The following is a 13,027-nucleotide window of genomic DNA, read 5'->3' on the forward strand; positions in this document are numbered from 1 at the left end:
CCCCAGTACTATCTCTGAAGTCCCTGACAAAGTACACTTTCTAGCAAGGATTTCAATAGGAGTTTATGTTCCCAAAAGTATTGAGTCTCATATATTTGAACAAATCTTTCTGTTCTTCTTGAATAATAGTTTGACAATGAAGTTTAAGTTCAAAATTATTTTGTGTCAGAATGGAAATTATTTCTACATTGTCTTCTTTGAAAACATATAGTGGAAATGACGTCCAACAGAGAAAGATTATGCCAGTGTAAACGGCCGCATATCCTTCACCAGGATCTACGAAGTGTTCACATTTCCCCTCATCGTTGTGCTATTTCATTTTGGTCTTTTATCTTTTTCTGTTTCACTGAGTGATCTGACAGCGAGTTGTGGGTATCCTTCCCCTTGACTTCTAAATCACTGTGCCTCAGTGAAGGGGGAGAATTTTCGCATAGGGCTGGGAGGACTTGCTCAGGGGCTTAGAGAACGTGTGTTTGTGTGTGTGTGTGTGTGTGTGTGTGTGTGTGTGTGTGTGTGTGTGTGTTTGTAGTGTTCAGGGGTTCAAATCCCACACGGCCCAGCACAGTCCTGCCAGCCCTGCAGTCTCTGATCCACAGTGCCATAGGAAATTTCTGGCTGCACTAGAGACCGCCATGTGAGCACCACGAGAGGAGGCCCAAGTCCCTCGAGAGCACCACAACTGAACTGTGGTGTGAGTGCTGTGGCCAGGAGGTCTGGCTCTTGGCAAGAATTCAAGTGAGCCCGCCAGGGGACCCTGGTGAGCCACTCGTCAGACTGTGTGTGAACTGCATAACTGAAGGGTCACAGACTTTCATGAGCACTGCGGTAGAGCACTACAACATGATGTGTAACCCAGACAGCTCCCTGGGAACAAAGGGAGAGTGACAAAGCCAGCCATGCATTCCACTGCAGTCACACCAACGATGGCATCTATGACAGGGAAGGGAAGGGGGATCGGGAGGAGATAGAAACCTTATTTAAAATTCACTTCTCTGACCATAATGCCATTATGGAAACTGAACGTTGATGCAGTGCTCCAGTCTCAGTATCAGACCCCATTCGGATGTTTCTACATGCCCTAGAATGAAAGAAAAAACTATTTTACTTCTGGCCCAGGATTTATTCAATTTTCATGTAATTTTTATTCATCAATCCTGATCAATCCTTCAATCTTTCTTTCTTTTCTTTCTTTTTTACTTTTTGGGTCACACTTGGCGATGCACAGGGGTTACTCCTGGCTCTGCACTCAGGAATTACCTCCTGGTAGTGCTCAGGGGACCATATGGGATGCTGGGAATCAAACCCGGGTCGGCTGAGTGCAAGGCAAATGCCCTACACACTGTCCTATTGCTCCAGCCCCAATCCTTCAATCTTTCTTGACAGTGAATCTTTGAGTTCAGACCAGTGTTTTACTGAAACTGCTTCTATTATTTTTCTTCACTTTTGGGTGCTGCATAGTATTCAATTGTGCATATACACCACAGCTTCTTGATCCATTTACCCATAGTTGGTGTTGGGGCTGTTTCCATATTTTGGCTAAGTACAATGATCATAGGTGTGCACATATTCTTTAAAATTAGTGTTTTGTGTTTGGGGGATAGATAGCAAAAAGCAGTATTGTAGGGTTGTATGGGAATGCAAAAAGTAGTTTTCATAGAGAAAGAGCAAGAAAACACATTTTTAGGAGGGAGGATTGCAAATGGGCTTATGCCAGAATAGTAAATAAATTTTCTCCTGAGCTGGCTCCCTTATTTCTAGAGCAATCCTTTTTGTTGAAAATATAAATAAGAGTATCAGAGATATTTTTGGTTTGGGGCCCATAAATGACAGTGCTCAGGGGCACTCCGGACTCTGTGCTTGGCGGACTCACTCATGGAGGTGCTGGAAGTGTCCCCTGAGCTGCCAGGGGTTGAACTCTGTCTCTGCACACAGACACCATTCCTCTGAGCTATCTCCAGCCCTGGTTTTTAATTTTTAATTCAGCCCTAACGTCTTTGGGGTCAGTTTCACTCCAAATCCAGAGAGAACAATCATCTCCTTTTGGAATTCTCGGTACCTAAACTCCTCCTGGTCCGAGTAAGCTTAAGTCTTTACAGATGACGCTGGTGTTCTTGTTTGGGGACGCTTACTGCTTTCTCGAATCAAGCGTGAGCAGAGAAAGAGATGTTTACGACCTGGTGCTCTCCAAACCAATCTCCCCCCACATGCCGCATTTCCCCTCTAATCTCCGAGTGGTCACACACCGACTTGTTTCAACCTCAGCAACTAGAAGCTCATCAGCTCAAAGACCCCGCGGCCGCACGGTAGCTCCGGCTGGCGTAATGGCCTCAGAAGAGATGTCACGTTGAATCTTCCCACTTGATGAAGAAGCAGAGGCTCTGGAAAATGAGGTGCTGATGAAGGCCCCAAGACGCGTGCCACAGCCACAGCTTGGATTAATCTTCTGATTTATTACTTAAACTTGAAACGATCCAGAAGGGAAGACTACCACTGAGCAATGGCAAGGATACAGTGACCACGTTAGTGACATGAGTCCTGTGGAGAAAGGGAGTGTGGAGACCTCGCTCGTATCTCCAGACTGAGATGATAAGAATTTGCCAGCCTGATCAGAAAGTCCAGGTGGGGGGGATGAAGTTGATCATTGGATTTGGGACTATGAGGTTGAAAAAACCAACAACAACGAAAGCTTGATTCATTATTCTAAAAGTGTCTTAACTGTCAGCACATTGAATTAAGGGGCCAGTAGCAAAGAGATCCTTCCAAGTTACCACAAATGTGAAGAGTCAGGGGTCTTCAATTCAGAGGAAAGGCCCGAGCCTAATAAACATGGAGATTTATTGCTCCCCCCAGTGATGAGTGCTATGAGATCCGAGGTCAGCACCCTTCACTACATCTGCTTTTGATAAGCTCTACCGAGTTATTCACGTCGAGTCCTTAGCCCCCAGCAAAATGGGGTGGGGCTGGACAGGGATAGTGGACAGGGAGAGGGGTGGGCACAGGGGTCAGGAGGTTGATGCTCAAACAATGACTTCATCAATATCTGCTTTTCCAGGCCACGTTTACCAGCATGTGTGTGAGCTGGAAACGAGGGTGGGTTTTGATGTCTGGGAGGAAATAAAGAGGATCCTGGCTTTACAGTTGTGGGAGAAAATCGTGTTTCAGAAGGTAGCTAGACTTCATCTGTATCCTTCTGTGTTACAAGATGCTAGACCTGTTGTTGTTTGGAGAGGTTCTGCCATCCTTCCTAGCTTGTATGAATTCTGTCTGTTCTGATAATGACCATGTACTTGGGCCCATTTGCAGTTCATCTCAGCTTTCCTTAACTCCACATAACGTGGGCTCTTATTAATCTGTGTTTCTATTAAATTTTCCACTGACCTAATCCCATGCATCTAATGCATCTTTATTTTTAATTTTTTTTTTCTTTTTGCTTTTAGGGTCACACCCGCCCAGGGGTTACTCCTGGTTCTGCACTCAGGAACTACCCTTGGCGGTGCTCAGGGGATCATATGGAATGCTGGGAATTGAACCTGGTTCGGCCGCGTGCAAGGCAAACTGCTGTGCTATCATAACTTCAGCCCCATCTAATACATCTTTAATATGCCCATGTTTAAGTCTACGTAAGAGTCTTGATTTTGTCTTTTTTTAAAAATTCATCTCAAAACACATAATCCTGTCACCATGAGCTTGCTTGAGAGAGAGAGGCAATGCTCCTCGTCCCCTTCTCTCTCAGACTCTGTCCCACAGATTAGCTCTCTGGAACCTTCTTCACTGCAACTTGAAAACACCTTTCATTAAAAACAAAACAGTTGTTGCCTCTTCCTTTTCCTTTTTGGGGCCCTGTTCTGGGAGGCTGGAAGGGCTATGGTGGGTTTATTAGCTGGGTGTCACAGGGCTGTGTAGCTAAAGCTTTTACCTGGGCCTGGGTAATGGGATAGAGAATGTCGGGAAACAGGAGCGCATGGGAGGGCTTTTCATAGGGGTCACCCCCGACAGTTAACATCTCGGAACAGGAACGGCTTATGGGGACGGGCCACAGCAGACCCAGACCCAGGTCCCATCTCTCAGACCATGGCTCTGCTCTGCTTTTGGGGATAGGAGGAGCCTTTCATTTTAGATGACCCCAACCTGACCCCCAAACTCTACAGGACACTCGCTGCTTTTCTGATGTCTTGATCCAAAGACAGAGGCTGGTGGGTGGCTATGAGGAACATGCACCAAGTCCCCTGACAGTGGCCCGCCTTTGTGTCCTGCAGAACAAAGCTCAAGAGCGGGGCCCAGAGGGTCCTACTGACCCCAGCTGTGTTTTCATGTGCTGGAAGGAGCATGATGTTGAGGGATCTTGGGTGACTTGCACCCATTAGCTGCGCCTACACAGATGAGAGGTGGCCTGTTTGTGCTGCGTGTCAGGAGCACATGCCCAACTGTTTCAGTCCCTTGGGGCGGGAGGGGATATGCAGACCATCAGGACTTTCTTTTCTTTTTTTGCTTTTTTGGTCACACTTGGTGTTGCACAGGGGTTACTCCTGGCTCATGCACTCAGGAATTACTCCTGGCGGTGCTCAGGGGACCATATGGGATGTCGGGAATCAAACCCGGGTCAGCTGCATGCAAGGCAAACGCCCTACCCGCTGTGCTATCACACCAGCCCTGCATCAGGGTTTTCTTATGAAGTCTCTTATGGAGTTTTACTCCATGTCCTTTGATTATTCTGCTGCCTCAGTAAAGTTGTTCACACCACCACCCCATGGGCTGTTAGATAGTAATGAAGAAATTCTGGTCAGTCCCAGAGCCTATTCAAACCTTAAGTATTTTGTTAACAATTGTTGAACTTTCCCCAGTACTCTTCAAAGTAATGAAATAGTTATGATTCTTAATCATGGTCTTTAGACGTGCCAATAAGAAAAGACAACTTCACACTCAATTTCCTTTTAGCTTTGTCCAAAAATAGAACTCAAGTAAGATACACTGTTGAACAGAAATCTTCTGTCTACATAGCACCCATGATCTTTTGGTCCTAATGCGTATGTGACCAGAATGACATAATAAAAACACATCCTTCCAATTCCATGTACTTTTGTTACCTTTTGGAACAACAGAGGCAGCTGTTTTCATTTTGAGATGAAGCTCCAAGAGGTTAAGTGACTTGGGCCGTCCACCTCTGGTAATGAAAGAGCCCGGACTCAAACCCACTCTTCTGACCCCTAATCTTTTCCTCTTCATCAGGCACCATTAGTCAGTTAGGAAGGCTCTCTTTAATCATGAAATTCTCTTTCCCTTCTGAAAGATATTAAAGGACAGATATTAAATAGAGTTTCTAAAGGAAAAAGAAGACAAGACGTGGATGATTTGCATTTTTATTAATTGAGGTCAACTTCCATTTTAGAAAAGTCAGAAGCAAAATATATAATCCATATTTACATTTCTTTTTACAAAGGAAATATTTACACCAGAGATATAAAGTGCGAAATAGCATATAAACACCCTGGGACGATGCAGATGGGAAGGACTGTGATTTCAACAGGGAATTTTTCTGGCAGGTTTTTTTTTCCTCTTACAAGTTGAAGTGTAGAAGACTGTTGCCTAATCATGTCACTAAGTTCAACCAGGTCCTCTCTCATCTTTTGAACTTGACGGGCTCTCCAAAATTTAAAAGTAGAAAAAAATCTTTGTTTCATGTGATCAGTAGCCTTGGGTTTGCCGTACAATCTCTGGCTTTCCCTTTGGCTCTGTTCCATCTGTGTGAATCGGGTCTTTGCCTTTTATGGGCTACTGGCAGGTAGGACCTCACATTAAAAGCAGTTATTCTCTTTTGCTAAAAGTCTTCACTTTTGGACAGTAGTCAGGTAGCAAAGTTTTGCTGGGGTGGGCTTATTTGAATAATCTGGGCCCAGTCTTAAGGGGCAGATTATCCAATTTACAGAGACGGTCTAGCCCTGCACTTTATAGGAAGGAGACTCAGAAAAGGTGGTCAGTGAGTGGACTATGGTACCAGACTCCTGATGCCTCACGGGACTCTGGTAGTCACTGGTTGGGATGAAGTTGCTCAGAATTCCAGGTTGTGGCCGACCAAGAGGTGGTGAGGTGGGAAGAAATGTGAACACATGTGGGTGGGCTTCGCTGGGGGCTCCTCCCGATCCTTAGGAAACACTGAAATCACTTGGGAGTCACTAAATCGTAAGTCCTCAGGCAAATGCAGTTCACTATTATACTAGAAGTGACTGAAATGGGCTAAAGACCGTTACTTAGGATGGAAAGCTGTCTTCACCTGGTTATGTTCAGGTTTTGGCAAATTTACTTACTGGCTGTTAAAAATCAAAGTCAGAATGAAAAGCACTGAATAACCATCTCCCCCAACCCTCCATGGGAACAAGTACTATTGAAATAGCACCTGATTTTGGTAAACAAACCAAAATAGGTAGCATTTAAAAAGACCGAGCATTTAATATCAATGTATCTTCCTCAAAGAGCTTTAGCTACACGCTTTCTTATGTTTACTTATGCCAGTATGTAGAATACATCTAAAATATCCAGTTGATTAGAAAAATAAATCTAGTCCATCAGAAAAATTATTCAAAATGAATAACTATAATGAAATAATAGAGTGATCACAATGAAGAGAGACAATGCTTGAAACACGGAGATAGGTTAAAGGGTACTTACATGTGGATAGTTAGCAGTGTCACATCATATGTTAAATGGTGTGGGAGGTTTAAACATTTCAATTTTGTTGTTGGCACCACACCCAGTGGTGCTCAGAGCTTCCTCCTGGCTCTGGGTTCAGGGGTCACTCCTGGCAGGGCTTGGGGGACCACCTGGGGTGATGGCGCTCGAATCTGGGCTGGCTGTGTGCAAGGCAAATGCCTTACCTCCCTTACTATTTCTCCGGTCCAGTTTTAAACATTTTTTAAAATTATCTGAAGGCCATGGGAAACAAGAGAAACTGTTCCATTATTAAACTCATTCATCACCAAAATAAAATACCGTGCGTTCAAACGTTGTGCATCCAAATGTACCCCAAAAAGGGGGGAACAGAGAAACCCTTAGAAGAAAGTGTGAAGCAACACATGTGACAAATATTCAACCACTCCCATAAAAAAGGCTGGAAAATCAGCCAGGGATTGCTGGGAAAGCTCACAGAGTCCAGCTGGGCATGATGTGCTGGATTTAGGCGTTTTCACTCCGTCTGAAACGTGATCACATCTTTCTTAGAAAGGAAGCGCTCCAACATAGGGTGTGATTAAAATTCTTCGGGGTGGTTTTCTCGCTCGTTCATGGAAGGGGCCATGGTGGAGTGTTAGAGGTCACACGGTTGCCAGAGAAAGGCTGTGGCGTGAGGCAGGGATTCTGCCCAGAAGGGAGAGGCCAGGCCAGGAGTGAGAGGCCAAGGTGAGACGAGGGCCTTGCAGCCCCACCAGACCTTAGGGTGTCTGCTTAGGATGTCCTGAGGGGGCGTCTTCCTGGCACTGCCTCCGGTCCTCCTGGCAGTGCTTCAGGGACCATTGGTGGTGCCAGGGTCTGAACAGGGGTTGGCCACATGCAAGGCAAGTGCCTCATTGCTGTAGTGTCCCTCTGGCCCCAGAGAGATGGTTGCTAAGCAAAAGATGAGCTCTTCCATTCTACTTTATTTTTCTCTCAAACATCTGGCACGGGCTTTCCCTAGTGTCTCATTGTAAGCAGGATTTCCCTGCAGATTCCAGCAGGCCCTGCTCGGCAGGAAACCACCGGGAGCATCTGACTGAAGGAAAGGGAAGGGCCAGCCCAGGGAATCTTAGCCCCACCCTGTCCACTGTAGCTGTTTGTCCCGGTTGGACAGAGAGAGGGCACGTATCCAGCCACTCAGGCCTGAGCATGTCTTCAGATTAGGAAGAAAAAGCAGATGCCTTGGTGGTTTGAGCCGAGCCAAGCACATCCCTTGCCAGGCATAAGGACAAATGCCGTCAACTTCAGGAGACACATTTCGGAAAGCTGCTGGACGAGAGTCACAAAACCCTACCTCGAGCAGTCCCTTTCATTTCCAAACTGGAGACACAGAAACTGCGCTAGAGCCCGTTGCCTTCCCTCTGGGTGGAGGCGTCCTGGGTCTAGACAAAGCCTGCCGAGATGCTGAACTTACAACCAGTGGGACACCCGAGACACTTGCTTATGACTGAAATATCGAAAAGCCAAGGGAATAAAGCAGCCCTTCACTAGGAGGTTCCCAGGGGCTAGCAGACTTAAACCCAAGTGAAAAGGGTGTATTTCCCTTCTTACGGAGAGTGTAGGGAAAGAGAAGAAAATCGAGTGCTCATAGAGCAACAGAGCCTGTCAGAGGCTGCTGAAACGAAAGGCACCAGCAGGGCTGGGGGAAACAGACCTCACCTGAGGTCTGGGCGGCGCCCTGCTTGGTGAAAGAGTGGGCAGCGTGGGCAGGGGGTGGGCAGGAGAGAGGAAGTTAAGAGAGCAGGAGCTGAGCGGGCTGCCGTGAGAGGTGAGTGGGGGGAGAACTGGAAAGCGCAAGAGAAGGAGGTGAGGATTCTCAGGAGTGGCCAGGAGAGGGGGTGGAGCCAGGGAAAGAGAGGCCAGCTCTGGTCACGTCTCCTGGGCTCCAGTGATTCCTGAGGGGAACCATTTGGTAAAGTGCCAAAAGGTGCAAGAAGTTATTCTTGAGTCCTCTCGACTCCCCCCATCTGTTCGGTTCTGAAGGAGGAAGCCCCCAGGCACTGTGTGGGTGTAAAATTGGGCTCCAGGACCCCTCTGGCTGGCCTCACTACCAGCAAAGGCCCTGCTTGTTGAACACATTACCCCAATTTTTTTTTTTGGTCTTGGTCACACTCAGAAGTGCTCAGGGCTTACTCCTGGCTCCGTGCTCAGGGATCATGCCTGGTGAGCTTGGAGTACTCTGTGGGGTGCTGGAGATTGAACCCGGGTCAGCTGCATGCAAGGCAAGTGCCCTACCCACTGTGCTATCTCTCCAGCTCCACCCTCTTTTGGGTAAAAATAGGGAGTCAAGTTCGAGGGGCAATCCAGGAGAGGACCCTGAGTGAGGGGGCTGCCTCTGTCCAGGGGCTTAGCACCAAGTTGCCTTCACAGGAGGCGCTTTTGACCCAAAGAAAAATTTAGTGGGAAGAAGTGACTTTTTGAAAGTCATAGGAAAAATACAAGAATTCATGAAAAGAAGACAACTTGCCTGGCATTACAACAGAAGTGGTAGAAACACTTAAACCATGAACAAACTATATACAGGGGAACGTTTTCTCCTTTCATATAAAAGACCCACTGTCTGTAGTGTGGATGGGTCTTTCCAGAATCACTGTCTCAAGAAAACAAGTCATCATCGGGCTTTTTCCATCTTGAGGCTATTCTGGAAAACCGTGTTGGCTCTGGCTGCATCCATACAGCCTGTCAGACAGATAGGCTCTTGGCTGTCCTGAGGCCAGGCAGAAAACTAGGTTCTGACTTGCTTAAAAGGTGTGGGAATCGCTCGATTCACTACACCAAAATGTCCTGTGAAGCATAACTAAAATAACGCTTAAAAAACTCTTTAAAATCCTGAGGTAACGGTGGTGAAATTTAAGACATCTTGCGCCCCGTGTGGATGGGACCACGGGGGGATCAGGTGCTGTGTGGGAGGAAGGAGGATTCTCCTTGAGGTGGAAAGAGGCCCAGTGTCACGAAACATCTTATACCAGAGCCCCAAAGGGGGACGGCCTCAGTCAGCCAGGAACACGAATCTTAAAGCAAGATAGAAAATAAATTAAAAAAAAAAAGATGACTTTTGCTTTCAGAAAAAAAAAGAAAAAGAAACATGAACAGTGGTGGAATTGAGACTTAAAAGTGACCTCCCAGGGGTGAGTCCACACTTGTCCTCAGGTCCCACCCCTGGCCACTGTGTCTCCATTTGTATTTCCCAGCATCCTCTGTGTGAAAAACAGGGGGGCCTGCCCCTAGCCAAATTTCACCAGAAATTTGAATAAATTTGAATAAAGCCCAGTGACAACAGTTCATTGAGGTTTGATCACAAAACCCCATTTGTTTGCTGGTTTGTTTTCCTCCTGGACAGTGAGAGCTGACCACACTGCTCAGTGTCTGAGTCCTGCCCCGCACAGCCCTCCCTCCCCTTCTCGGCACAGTACCTGCCCAGGCCAGAGGGGGCAGAGTGGAGGTCGGGGCGGCCTAGGGGCCGGGCTCCTTCCCCCCAGGCCAGAGGACTTCCCTCCGGCAGGGGGCAGTTGCAGGCCCATATAGTTTGGTGAGGTTTGCGATAAAACAGTCTTTGGAATGGCGGAGTGCTAGGAAAGAGTCTCTTAGCGGGCGAGCCCAAAGGGCCAAGTCGTTCCTCTCAGGATGTGGCACATCTCTGCCCTCTTTAGCTGCTGCTGGCTCAGAGCGCGGCCTGCTGGCAGGTGAGGGAGGCCCCTGGGCTATCCTGAGGGCTAGGATCCTGCGTGTCAGGGAAGGTCCTCGAGCCTGTTCCCCAGGCCTCCTGTCACGGAGGGAAGCCTGCGTGGCTGCACAGGGGGTGGTGAGCTAACTTGGCTGTGAGGACGCAGTGGTACCCAGTGAGCCGCAGGTCTGACCACCATCAGCCATGACTCCCCCCACATCCCTTTATGTACACCCTTGACCCTAATGCGAGCAGAAGGGTCCCCTGGCATCTGTCTGGAGCAGGCTGCTGTTTCTAAAGTGCTGTCGAGCATCCAAAGTGGGAGAGACGCGGGGTCGTCAGTGTGGCTGGGCTGAGCTTTGCATGCTGGACATTGAGGGTGCGAGCAGGGCTACCCAGGCTGCTCAAGCACATTCCCTTTAAGCCATGACTGGGCACGATGTTGTGTCTTTAAAGCTAGGATGTGTGTCCTGGTGATCCAGCCTCTGCATTCTGGAACATTCTGGAAAGGGAAGAATTCCTCCAAGACGCGCGGGTTGAAGACGCCTCTCTTCCTTTCCTGTGCCTGTCTCCCCTGTGGCTGCAGTGAACTTCGGCCCTGAGGCGAGTGGAGGTGAGACCCAGGGAGCGTTTCAGTGTCTACCTTTTGTGCGGGGGAGGCAGGCAGTGAGTGGGCCTGCCTGGCGTGACGGAGGGAGAAGGGGGTGGCCGGAGATGCCCCATCATCTGTAGTCTTGCTGCGGAAATGGGCTTGATGTGCCAGAACAGCTGCACGATGCCTCTGTCTGCCGTTGGCTCCGTGCGGGCTGGGCCCAGGCTCGGGGTGGCCCCCTGCCCAGCCTTACCCGTGGGCTGCTCCCCTCTGGGTAGCTCTGCCCCTCCCTCTCGCCGCCAAAGGCATTCTGCTTTTCCAGCTTGCTACCTTAGGGCCTTTGAGAGAATTCCCGGAGTAACCAGGTTTCTAGTGCCGACGGCCCTGGAACTGGAAGGAACTCGGTGGAGAAGCAGGCGGAGAGGTTACAGGCCCCTGGCAGTGGCCTCGGGGGGCTGATGGCCTGATGGGCACCTGGCAGTGCGGCACCCCTCTGCAGAGAATCTCAAGTCTCTGTGAGCAAGGGGGCCGGAGCAGCAGCATTGAGTCCAACAGAGCCGGAGGGCCGGGCCGGCCGGAGTCAGCACCCCCGAGGGGCTCCAGCCCTGGGAGAAGGGGACTGGCCCCCCTCTCCTGGGAGCACCGTGCAATCACCCCCTCAAGCAGGTCCCCCGGAAGCGCTTGGCTCGGGACCCTCCATCCAGGGTCTCTGAGCATCTCCCACCTCTTGGCCAGTCTCTGGGCTGCTGGCTTCACTTCTTGGCTACTAGCCACGGACTCTGGCCCTTGGGGGAAGCACAGAGAAGGGCGTTGAGAACGACGCTGCGGGCGTCTCCCGGGAAGGGGTCCTATAGATGCGCAGTGTGTGGCCCGTTCGGATCCTCTCTCTCCCCTCCCTCCACTTCCACGGCCCCTGGGTTTGAGAAATGAGCTTGGCTGAGGCTCACGGGAAGGTTCTGTGGCGGGTGAGTTGAGGGGACGAGAGAGGGGACCTGTGCTTGGTGGCACCCAGCTGCCATTGGTCTGCTGTGCCCTTGCCTGCCCATCACGCCCCCCTCTTCACCCCAGCCATTCTGGTTGCCACAGCCACACCGCTGGGCAGTCAGCTGTGCAGGGACTGTTGGGTGCCAACTACTATGCTTATTCAGCCACCCCGGCCGGGCAGAGCAAGTGCTTGGGACACTGGACCGCTCGCTTGCTCTGTGGGGCCGAGATACACAAGAGCCCCCCTCAGGGGAGCCGGGTCAGGAGAGACAGGATGAGCCAGGTTTGAGGGGCCCTCCCCGCTAAGCCTTCACCCTCGAACACAAACGTGTGCTTCCCCACCCCCACGGAAAGCGGAAGAAGCACGGGGCAGCCTTCTGGCTTGCCCCAAGGAGGGAGGCTCAAGACAGCCCAGCCATCCAGGAATGCGTTGGCAGGACTGAGCTGGGGGCAGGGGTTGTGTGGGAGAGGCCGCGACAGCCCCTCGTGAAAGGAACTTGTGTCCCACCAGCGTCACCCTGCAGGTGCTGGTCTCCCGCCCCCACAGGTGAGGGGCACCTGCTCCCAGCAGGCCTGCCCCGTGGCTGGCCTCTCTGCCCTGCTCCTCTCTCCAAGGGCTGCGGCGTTGGAAGGCGTGAATGCCCAGGGCTGGGGGAGGGGCGCAGAGCCCGAGGACAGATGCCAGGCTGCTGACTGGGACCCTCTGTGTGCCTGTGGTTCCCTTTACACTCCACATGAGGAGCCACAGCTAGAGAGAGGCATTCCCATGCCCGCTCCCCAGGACACTCCCCCGAGCCGTGTGTGTGTGTGTGTGTGTGTGTGTGTGTGTGTGTGTGTGTGTGTGTGTGTGAAGCATGCACATGCCAACACCCAGGTTTGCAGCACCAACACCATGCACGGTACATGCCAAAGGCCCCGAAGTGGGAAGAGCCAAGGATGCGCCACAGTCCTTGACCCCCCTTCCCCCCCGGTCAGCACAGGCAGTGGGAAGGGAGGGCGCCCATGTCAACACCCTTGTTTGACATTTGGGGAAACTGAGGCCTTGGAGACAGCCCAGGAGAGGACTAGAGGCTGAGCTTGTCCCC

Source organism: Sorex araneus, chromosome 4 (genome assembly GCF_027595985.1).
Source record: "Sorex araneus isolate mSorAra2 chromosome 4, mSorAra2.pri, whole genome shotgun sequence".
In the NCBI taxonomy this organism is placed as follows: Eukaryota; Metazoa; Chordata; class Mammalia; order Eulipotyphla; family Soricidae; genus Sorex; species Sorex araneus.